This window comes from Tupaia chinensis, unplaced genomic scaffold, assembly GCF_000334495.1.
Source record: "Tupaia chinensis unplaced genomic scaffold, TupChi_1.0 Scaffold143728_1, whole genome shotgun sequence".
Classification (NCBI taxonomy): domain Eukaryota; kingdom Metazoa; phylum Chordata; class Mammalia; order Scandentia; family Tupaiidae; genus Tupaia; species Tupaia belangeri.
In genome coordinates, this window is record NW_006203577.1 from 2,014,235 (window position 1) to 2,026,339 (window position 12,105).

The 12,105-nt window shown below is 37.6% G+C and overlaps 1 pseudogene; it reads right to left on the minus strand.

Moving 5' to 3' along the window:
- Nucleotides 1-233: 233 nt before the first annotated feature.
- Nucleotides 234-11,196, minus strand: LOC102469278 (eukaryotic translation initiation factor 1A, X-chromosomal-like; annotated as a pseudogene).
- Nucleotides 11,197-12,105: the final 909 nt, after the last annotated feature.

The following is a 12,105-nucleotide window of genomic DNA, read 5'->3' on the forward strand; positions in this document are numbered from 1 at the left end:
ATGTGGATATAATAATTTTTTTACACAAAAGTTCTATTACATCAAAAGAACAAAATGTCACCATTTCACTTAAGAGTATTTGGCATCATTGGCTTTATAAGAAATACAATAACAATTTTTAAACAAATTGGACTGTTCCAATGCCAAATAAAATCTTCTTCATAGATGATCATCAAAATTGTAAACACAGAATGATCATCAGAAAACTTGGAATGTGAAACACTGAGTTGAATTTAAATATCATCAGTGTCTTTATCGTCCTCTCCAATATCATGGAACTGGATTTCATCATCATCTCTCAGACCAAATGTATCTATTTCATTGATTTTAGTAAGTTCTGGTCTGGAAGCTCACAATACATATGCCTTGAGACTTCTAGCCTCATGCGCATTATACTGTGTAGTATCCTGAACTGGACTGTTGTGAAGTGCATTCCTGTTGGGTAAATTCGCTTTATAAGCTAAATGATGTATACTGATTGAATGTATAAAGTGAATTAAAATAAAGTAAAATAAAAAGAAACTAGAAAATAAAATAATAAAAAGTTTAAAATATGCCAAGGGTTTCACCTCAATGTAAATATACCTAATGCCATTGAATACCTAAAAATAGTTACAGTAATAAATTGTATTTTATGTATATTTTTTTACAATCATAAATTAAAAAATACTTTTAAAATGTGACCACAATAATAAAAATGTTACAACTGCTTTGTTATCTTGATATTCTCACAGACAAACCAGTATAATTTCTGAAGTATTTATCCAAAATTTTTTTCTCAGTTTTCCTCTGATATGGCAGAAGCCCTTCACACCATCAAGACACATTGCCTCTAATCATCTGTTTCCCAACATCTTGACTACCTGTGCATCTTGTCCATCTTCTTTAAACACCAGCTCTCTTTTTTCAAATACATTTCCATTCTTACCCCTGTGCCTGTTTTTTTCTCCTTTAGGTAAATTCGCTTTATAAGCTAAATGATGTATACTGATTGAATGTATAAAGTGAATTAAAATAAAGTAAAATAAAAAGAAACTAGAAAATAAAATAATAAAAAGTTTAAAATATGCCAAGGGTTTCACCTCAATGTAAATATACCTAATGCCATTGAATACCTAAAAATAGTTACAGTAATAAATTGTATTTTATGTATATTTTTTTACAATCATAAATTAAAAAATACTTTTAAAATGTGACCACAATAATAAAAATGTTACAACTGCTTTGTTATCTTGATATTCTCACAGACAAACCAGTATAATTTCTGAAGTATTTATCCAAAATTTTTTTCTCAGTTTTCCTCTGATATGGCAGAAGCCCTTCACACCATCAAGACACATTGCCTCTAATCATCTGTTTCCCAACATCTTGACTACCTGTGCATCTTGTCCATCTTCTTTAAACACCAGCTCTCTTTTTTCAAATACATTTCCATTCTTACCCCTGTGCCTGTTTTTTTCTCCTTTACCTTTGTTCTTGGGCATGGCAGCCAACGACCTCTGAGAACCTTCTGTTTCTTATGGGTGGAGATCACTGGTTGTTTTCTGGTGGCTGCTACATGAAAGGAAGCAATGGATGAAGAAATGATCCCCTGTGTGTTTGGATCTGGGCTGAGTGTGATTTAGCTGCCTTAACCACCACACTATCAGCCAGGCCTTCTAAACAATACTAAGTAACCAGTGATCAATTGGTTCCTTAATGATCAATTGTGTTTTTATTATACATTAAATTTCTATACATGTGTGGTATACAGCTAAAGATTTCTTGGTCATTCTGTGCACATAGCATGACCTGAACACTTTATGGCCCTTGACTCTTTGTCCTTATCTGAGCTCCATTTTGTTCTCTAGCTTTATGTTTATTTTTTCTGATGCAGGAGTGAAAACTTAGTAAGATAGACTGGTTTTGACTGATTTTAAGTGAACAAACATCTCTATTAGAGTGTTGTAACAAATTTAGCTTCCTATAATAAATACCCATGATTTCAAGCCTACCAGTAATCAATCCTTAGTACTATCAAGTAAACATCTTTTAAAAAATAGTTAAACAACTTTATTAACATAGTCAAGCAGTGATTAACATTCACAAATATTATGTCACATCACACAAATGTAAATACAGAATTACTACAGTATTTTATGTTCTCTGTATGAAAATACATTGCTAGTATACAAAAATCTACAGCATTTGTAAACACCAACAATGAAAAGAATGAGGCAGAATTGAAGAAAACAATCTCATTTACAAAAGCTACAAAACAAATAAGATCCCTAGGAACAAACCTAACCAAAAGGTGAAAGATCTCTAGAAGAAAAACATTTTTTCTTTCTGATAAAAGAAATTGCGTATGATACAAACAAATATGGAAGGATATCCTGTGTTCTTCGATCAGAAGAATCAATATAATCAAAATGTCAGTTCTACCCAAATTAATTTACATATTCAATGTGATTCTGATCCAATTGTTTGTGACATTTTTCACAGAAATAGAAAAAACAATGATAAAATTTGTCTTGTATCATAAAAGACCACATATCATGAAGACAATACTAGCCAAAAAGAATAAAATAGATGGCGTCTCATTACCTGAGTTCAAAATATATTACAAAGTCATATAATCAAAACAGCATGGCACTAGCACAAAAATAGACACAGAATAGAGATTCCAGAAATAAACTCCACATCAAACAGCTAGCTGATTTTTTTAAAAATAAAGGGTACAAAACAATGTAGTGGAGTAAAGAAAATCTTTTGAGCAAATAGTACTTGAAGTACTGGATATCCACCTGCAGAAAAGTGAAACTGGAAATGTCTCATCATTAACAAGAATCAACTCAAAATGGCTTGAAGATTTAAGTATAAAGCCTCAAAACACTAAACTACTAGTAGAAAATGTAGAGGAAACTCTTGAAATTAGAGTAGGTAAATATTTCTTAAATAAGTCCCATAAAGCACAGCCAATAATTTCCCAAACAGTCAAGTGGGGCTACAACAAGGGTAAAAAGCTTCCTCACAGTAAAGGAAATAATAATTAGAGTAAAAAGACAACCCTAGGAATGGTAGAAAATATTTGCAAAGTATTCTTCAGATAAGTGCCAGGAGCATGTGTGTGTATTCCAAAACCCTGAGAAGAGAATGGAGGAGAAGGAATTGTGGCATGCCTAATCTGCCTGAGGGTGATATCTTACTTTCTGTTTCTCTATCTCTCCAGCAAATGCATATATGCCCTAAGTAAAACTCTCTCTCTCTAAAAAAAGAATAATCAATTAAAAATGGACAAATGAATCAAATAGACAACTCTCCAAAGAAGACTAACAAATGGCCAAAAGGCATTTGAAAAAAAGTTCAAAGTCTCTTGTCATAAGGGAAATGCAAATTAAAACCACATTTAGATACAATTTAACCCTAATTAGAATGGTTGGGATTAAAAAAAAAAAAAAAGAAAGAAAGAACAAGTGCTGTTAAGGCTGTGGTGAAAAGGGAATTTTCTTACATGGTTAGTGGGAATGTAAATTAGGACAACCTCCATGGAAAATAATACAGGGATTCTTCAAAAAATTGCAAATAGAACTACCATATGAACCAATAATCCAACTCTTTGGTATTTACCCAAAGAATAGGAAAACAATCAGAAAGATACCTGTACGTACATGTTTATTGCAGCATTATTCACAATCTCTGAAACATGAAACCAACCTAAGGGTTCAAAAACTGAAGACTGGGTTGAGAAGCTGTAGCACATATATACTATGGAATATTACACAGCTATAAGAAACATTGAGATCCTATCATTTGACTCAAAGTGGATGAATATGTAAGACTTAATGCTGAGGAAATTGAGCCAGACTTTGAAAGACACGCATTATATATCCCCACTCAGTTTGTACCGAATGTCTGAACTCTATGATGGAGGTTGAGAGATCCGAAGATGTAATGCCGGAGAGGATGGACATGGATGCTAGAGACTGTAAGAGGGGAGAGTGGGTGAGGAAGGTGGGTGTGAGGTGCAAGGTTCGCCCCCTTCTTTCTATTAGACAGACGGAAAAATGCAAAGTTTTCTGTTAAAATTTATTGCATACCTCATGATGGAGACTTTCATGCAAAATGTGAAATTAATCCTAGAATTAGAAAAATTAAGAAAATTTAATAAGATAAAAGACAGACTCATTTTCCCAAAGCCACACACTTGTTAAGTCTCAGCATAGTTAGGAAATACAGTGGAAGGACAGAGAAGGAATGGTTAAAAGATCTGATTATTTAGAGCAATTTACAGTTCGTAGGATAGAATAGCAAGAAATGCACAAGTTTTAGATGAAGAAAAATGACGAAACTTTGATGGAGATTATACACTAAATACCATGTTTCCCTTGACATTCTAGTTCCGTAATTTTGTTTACATTTCTTGTTGGTTGTCATCTCCTCTCCCATTCTCCTTGTCTTTAGACATGAATTCCCTTTTTATTTCTTTATTATAATTTCACTGGGGCACTGGGAAAGAGCAGAAATAAAAGCATGTATTCAATGTGGAGTGTTTACACAAAAAATTAGTGATCTTTCTCGTATGTGGAATTAATCCTTTTATTTCCTGACTTAAAATTCTTTGAAAGCTTTCCAACATCCTTATGTTGAAAGATCAGATACCTTAGCATAGTTTAAGAGAGCCTCTGTGCTTATTTCTTCTTCTTTTAAAATTTATTCAAGTTACTTTACAAGGCAGTCTGCTGTTAGCTGTGTTCCTAATTTTAACAAAAAAAATCTGTGCAGCCTTTCTTTTTTAAAACTGGCTGGATTATATATTACTTGTTTTAGAGTTCATAGCAAGATAGATATTTTTCGTAAGATTGGTGAGTAAGGACGTGGCCCTAACCTAGTGGTTAAGGTGGGTTGGATCTCTCATCTTTCAGTTCTGGCTCTGGTGGCTGGGAAAACACACTGGACGCATGTGTCTGTGTCCCCCAAATCTCACAGGATGGAGAAAAGTAGGAGATGGAATTGTGGCACAACTATACCCCTTTGGGAGGATGCTTTTTCCCTCTGACCTCACCCTTTCTTCTGGCAATTAAAAAAGAGAGAGATTATTTCATCAACCTATTTTTCAGTCCTAGAAACACCTTTGAGTGAACACTCTTTTCTATTAGAATGTTGTAACAAATTTAGTTTCCTATAATAAACATTCATGATTTTGAGTCTACCGGTGATTAATCCTTAGTATGACCAAGTAAACCTCTTGATATGATAGCAAAATCTTTTGTCACTTTTAGTAAACACACATGGACAGAAACTTGGGTTTATGATAAAATGTAGAGAGAGTTTGAATTTACATAAATTTTCGCTAAATATCTCTGTTTTCTAGCTAAAGCCAGTTGATACTTAATTTTTCTGACTGCCTCAAAATGTCTTTATAGTTGTATAGAACAAATTCAGGCTTATTTAAATTAGAATTCAAACAAAGTTTACTTGTTGCATTTGACAGATTTGAATTTTTTACAGAATTTGAATGTTAAACTTTGGGGTCTCTAGTTTGTCTAGGTTCTTTCAATGACCCCAGGAAGGTCATAAAATGTGTGTTTATAATTTTGTATAATTTTCATAAAGAGAACAATTCCAATTACATTAACTTGTTCCACAGAATTGGGATCCTTCCCTACATTTAGTTGTTGTGTTTTGTTTTTAATTTAAAATTTTTTCTGATGGCCAGAGGGTACATGCATTCCCCAACAAGAGAGAGAGAAAGAGAGAGAGAGAGAGAGAGAGAGAGAGAGAGAGAGAAGGCACCTATGGGGTACAGTCATGCTGTAAATGCTGTAATCCCCCTTCCTCCATTTCATTCTCTCGTCAGAATTTTTGGGCACTCATGCACATGTGCCCAGCATGTTTTCAAGCTGCAGGGTGATGACTTGAACTATGGATGGTCATGTGAGATCCACATGTGAAAAGGGGCTGGCCTTGGTTGGTATGTTTTTTAATCCAATGAAGGGCATCCATTTTCATGTCTTCCTGTGCCATTGATTTATTGACGTGAGTCACCTGTCCTTAGGGTTGTCCCACATTCTAAAATAATTTTTTTTGTCTTTTTCATGTTATTTACCTTAATCTAGCTCCTTTATTTTGTAGACACTGGAAGTTAGTTCTAAAGGCTTTTAAATGAATTCTAGTTTAATACTTGAACACAGCTCTCACCATTGGCCCATCCCACTCCATTTTCCACACACATTAAAAATCTTTATTGAACCAGCTGGTGGTGCAGTGGTAACATAACACTGCAATGCTGGACCCATTTTAGAGGCTCCTGGGATTGCACTCTGGGGCCTCCCTGTGCATGGTGAACAAGCATACATGTGCCCATGCTCTGGGATGGCAGAGGCTGGGGGTGAATTGTGGCAAGACAATCCATTGCAGAGGCCTAGATAGCATCTATTTCCATTGCTCTCCTTTCAGGCACTTTTTCCTACTGCCAATCCTGTGGAAATTTATCTGTGGCAGGAAAATTTTCCATTGAAATATTCTTCAAAACTTACAGTTCAGGAGCTGGCAGGTGGTATGGAGGTTGGGATGCTGGTCTCCCAGGCCTGGTGGCTCGCTTTCTTACTTTCCCTTGCTCTCTCACTCTCTTTCTTTCTGGTCAAATGAAAAGTAATAATAATAATAATAGTAGTAATGATAAATAAAGTTGAATAAATGATTATAAAACAAACAAACAAAATAAAAAACAAAATCCTTAAAGTTCAGGCCCAGATCTTGGCCAAGAATGAACTTGTATTTCTCTCTCTAATTTTTGCAACTTTTGAACAAGTTAGACAAAAGAAAAATCAGGATTATGGTCAACAAGAGGGGTCAATATTACAACTAAAAATGTGAAACTAATCATCACAAGGTGAGAATTACAAGTTGAATTACAAAGTGAGATGTAAATGAGTGCATGCATAATGAGCTCCACATCAGAGTGATCAGAAATGGGTGAAAGTAGGGAATATGAAAAGACTCAGGAGATTAGGACTGAAGAGATAAACTGTGAGAGAGTATCTGAAACTTGGAGTGCCTGGGATGTGCCAGGAGGACAGAGCTAATCTGAAGAAGAGTCACGTGTGAGGGAGTAGGAGGTGAGACTGAGAAACAAAGATGTGATTGGAGTGTGCAGGGATAGATCAGCGAAAATAAGGGACTGGAGGGAATATTGACATAGAGGAGTTTTTTCTCAGAGGAGAGTTTCCTTACCAAACTTATTTGTCTTGTTCTGTCTCCATCTGGATACTGAGAATATGATCCAGACCCTGATGCATAGCTTCATAAAAACTTGCAGAATTTCTCAAACTTGTCTGAAAGCCAGTTGCAATTGGATTTTCTTCCAAATTCAATCCCAAGATTTCTGATATCATAGGTTTTTGCTATAGGGCATGTGCACTCACCAGACAGAGAGAGACAGAGAGATAGAAAGCGAGAAATCACCCCCACAGGGGGGATGGCCACACTGCAATTCCTTTTCCTCCATTCTCCTCTCAGGATCTTGGGCATGCGCACACACGCATCCGGCGTGAATTTTTTTAAGCCACCGAGATGTGATCCGCGGTCGACTACATGGGAGTCCAGCGACATAGCCATTATGCTAACTGCTGGTCCCGAGACAATAGTATTAACACTAGTTTCCTGTATTAATAGGTGTCTGGTGCTGTTATTTGAAAACTATAGTTATTTTTCAGAGTGCTAAGGACCACTGGACTCTTTCTTGCTCTTCCTGAGGACTGAGACTGGCTCTGATGGAATTACTATTTCTAAAAATTTATAGATTTATTTCTCTCACAAAGATGAGAAATGAGAGAGAGAACCCCCAATAGGGTCTTGACACTATGATCCATCCCTAGCCTTCAGCCAGCTTTGGGTCATGGGAATCATATGTCTGATGAACTCAGAAAGGTCTTCAGACTTGCACCGGGAAACTTCCACAGTGGATTACCACTGTACTACCATGTGGTCCCAGAAACTGCTTTGATGATTTTGATCAAGTTTATTTTTGATTTATAGACCTTGGGGTTTCAAATTGCACCTCCTACAACAAAATAATTATGACCTGGGTATGATAAGCTTTTTCTTTGGTTTCTCTTTAGCACTTTCTCAAGGGAGAGATAAAGAGAGAAACCTCCAACAGTTTATGTTGTGGCCTACGCTCAGTTTCAGCAGACCCAGATCACAGGCATATGCGTGTTGGCATACTTATGGGATGCAAAACCGGCATCTCTCCTATGTGGATCTGGCTACATTACTGCTATATCACTGCTCAACTCCACTTTTCATTCTTCGAAGATGTCTTTTCTATTCCACATTATGCACTCAGGGATTTTACTCGTATTCTCTGTGGGGCATTCAGGTTTGTTTTCCACTCATCTTAAGGTGTCTTCTCACTTCCAAGAATCTATGTTTCCATTTCTAGTTTTGTTCATACCAGAGTCCATGCAGAATAATTCATCACATTTACTGTTTCTTTTCTGAATATCTTCTGTGTGTCCATTATGTCAAGACAAAATGAATGAATTACTAGAGAGGAACATATAGTTTTTAAATAAGCAAGACGTCCCCCCTCCCCATAATTGGAACTCAAATTTTACTTAGGATGAAAAAGATCCTGGAAGAAACATGAGTCTGGGAGAAAGCACTTAAATTGTCTGAAGTCTGTACTCCAAACTGAATGTAGTTGTTGAGATGAGAATATGTTGCTCAAGAGCCTGGGGGTGCTGTGTTCTGAGGGTAGACTGAAAAGCATGGACTCTTTCCTCTGGGAAGAAGACAGAGCTACTGCCTGCTGTGGTTACATCAGAAAGAACTAAGGGACAGTGGTATACACGGGAGGTACAGTGATTCTGACTTTAATTTAGTTGGAATTCTTAGTTCTTTGAAAAGAAGGACTTCTACAAGAACTCGCCAGCTTTTTCCTCAAAGTCATCTGTACTTTATCCACACCTATTACTGAATGCTCTTCACTTCTTCCCTTGGCAGAGCCCATATTTCCTCAGGGAGTTTAGTTCTGCACCTAGACACCTAGGCCTTTATTATAACCTGTGTACTGGAGCATCTCAGGTTTTAGCTAGGTGTCAAGGAGGATTTTCCTGATAGGCATTGCTAATCCACAGGTGAAGGATAATGTCTAGACTCAATCGTATAGGTGCCAAATGACGTTTTGGAATCCCATCCAAGGTTCACAGTGGCTAAATCTTCATTTCTTTTCTCCTCCTCCTCCATTTCTTTTCTTCTCCTTTCTCCTTCCCCTTCCCTTCCTCCTCTTCCTTCTTCATTTTTAAATCTAGAAAGCAGATAATGCCACTAAAGCAACCAGTCCTTTTTATCAGAGCCATAGTGTAATTTCACATAAGCAAAGTCAGTGCCACTGCCATGGTTTTCAAGATAGCCCCCAATTATTTAACACTCCTCTTCTCAACTGGTGAAGCTTAATTACCCTGTTTGAGTGTGGACTGGACTGCCTTTAAGGGACTAGAACAAAGCAGAAGTGATGCGATGTCACTTCCGACAGGTTACAAAAAGACGATGAGTTCCATTGCGATTACGCTCTCACTCTCTCAGATCACAGCCTGCTCTAGGGAGGGCCACTGCCATGTCTTAGGGTGGCTTGGGAAGGAAAGCCCAGCTGCCATGTTCTGTGAGTATAGCATGAATAATATATGTTGGGAACCAGCAGTTAGCGTAATGGCTATGTTGCTGGACTCCCACGTAGTCGACCGCGGTTCGTGTCCCAGACCCGGTGGCTTAAAACTCACGCCGGGCGCGTGTGCGTGCGTGCCCAAGATCCCGAGAGGAGAATGGAGGAGAAGGGATTGCGGCGTGACCATCCCCCCTGGGGGGTGATTTCTCGCTTTCTGTCTCTATGTCTCTCTCTGTCTGTCTGGCGAGCGCATGCGCCCTACAGTGAAAATCTCTCCAAAAAAAAAAATAATATGTTTACATGTTATACATACACACAGCTCCAATTTTTTTACTTGTATATAATTGTTTCTAGTCAATTTGAGGGCATGCTGCACATATTATGATTCCTTACCTTTTAATATTTCAGTATTTCCTAAGAATGAGAATATTTTCTAATATAACTATAGTATGGTAAAGAAATTCAGAAGATTTGACATTGGAATATTAAAAAAAATACTTTTTTTGGAGAGGATTTTGCTATAGGGCGCGAGCACTAGCCAGAAAGACAGAGAGAGACATAGAGACAGAAAGCGAGAAATCACCCCCCACGGGGATGGCCATGCCACAATCCCTTCTTCATTCTCCTCTAGGGATCTTGGGCATGCACGCACATGCACTCGGTATGAGTTTAAGCCACTGGGTCCGGGAGTCGAACTGCAGTCGACTACATGGGAGTTCAGCAACATAGCCATTAGGTTAACTGCTGGTTCTTAAAATTTTTTTTTAAAAGTAGTTTTTGCTATAAGGCATCTGTACTCTCTGGAGAGACAAAGAGAGGGAAAGTGAGAAATCACTCCCCTAGGGGTGAGGGCCACACCACAAACTTATCCTCCATCGTCCTTCTGGGATCTTTGGGCATGCTTGCATATGTGCCTGGCGTGAGTTTCAACCCTTCGGATCTGGGACTCAAGCTATAGTCAGCCATGTGGGAGTTCAGTGCCTTAACCCCTAGGCCACCTGCTGGTCCTGGTATGTATTTTTATTTCATATAAAATCTATTTAAGGGGCCAGCAGGTGGCATGGTGGTTAAGGTTGCTGGACTCCCACATAGCTGACCATGGTTCAAGTCCCGGACCCGGCAGCTTGCCTTCTCACTTTTTCTCTCTCCCTCTGTCTCTCTGTGGTCAAACTAAAATAAATAAATGAATGAATAAATAAAGTTCAATAAAATAATTTTAAAAAATCTATTTAAGATGAAAAAGTGTTCCCAGTTTTAAGATGTAATCAATCATGTGTGAAGTTATTAGATTTGGAAATTAGATTTTAAAATTACTCAAATAGCAGTTTAAGCAAATATTATTTGTTTCAGATAACTTCTTGCTCAATGCAAGTTCATAGTGTACAGAATGCTAGAAAATAAAATCAACTTCAGCATTCATTAACAGAAGTACAGTGACTAGGCTGTTGGACTTAAGTGTACATCTGGTTCCGACTCAGCTTTCTTCGTCCCAATACATGAGGCTTGTCAATCTTTTCTGAGATGCTCATGAACGGGCTCTGCGCCATCCTAGAAATCTATGGAGATGGAGTCCTATCATTTGGTACTAGCTTAAATTAGAAAAAGAGCTTGATGAAATCCAATTTTTCTCTTCTATTTTTACTTGAGGTCAGCAACTTCAATATTCAGTTTGTTTTTTAAATTTTTTAAAAGAATTACTTATTTAATTTAATTTATTATTATTTTAAATTTGCTGTAGGCATGGTCACTCACCAGAGTCAGAGAGAGAGAGAGAGAGAGAGAGAGAGAGAGAGAGAAAGAGAGAAAGGCCTTCAGGGACTCGGGACAGGTTTTGAATCATGGACAATCATGTGGGAGTCTAGCACCTTACCCAGCATGCCACCTCCTAGCCCCATTCAGTTTCCTTCTTAATACTGATTTCGTTATGTTGGTTTTAAAAGTGTCATTTAATCTAGATCCTTTTGCAAACTTTTTAAAATAATGAGAATGGACAGAAGTTATCAATGTTCCATAACAGAGTAAATCTCAGAATTGGTTTTACTAGACTAAACAAAAGAGCATTAAGACAGGAGTTATATGAACTTCCTGCCAAGAATGAAGGTCAAGGTTAAGTAGAGAACAATTTATAGCTAGACACATTGTAAACTTGCCAGGAGTCTGGAACAATCCCACTTCAAGCCTTTACTCTATTCATTTGTCACAATTCACTCTTTTTGCTTTATTTTTTTTTTTCTGGAGAGGTTTTTTTCACTATAGGGCTATAGGGAGCGTGCGCTCGCCAGACAGACAGAGAGAGACATAGAGACAGAAAGCGAGAAATCACCCACCAGGGGGGATGGTCACACCGCAATCCCTTCTCCTCCATTCTCCTCTCAGGATCTTGGGCACGCACGCACATGTGCCCGGCGTGAGTTTTAAGCCACCGGGTCCGGGATGCGAACCGCGGTCGACTACGT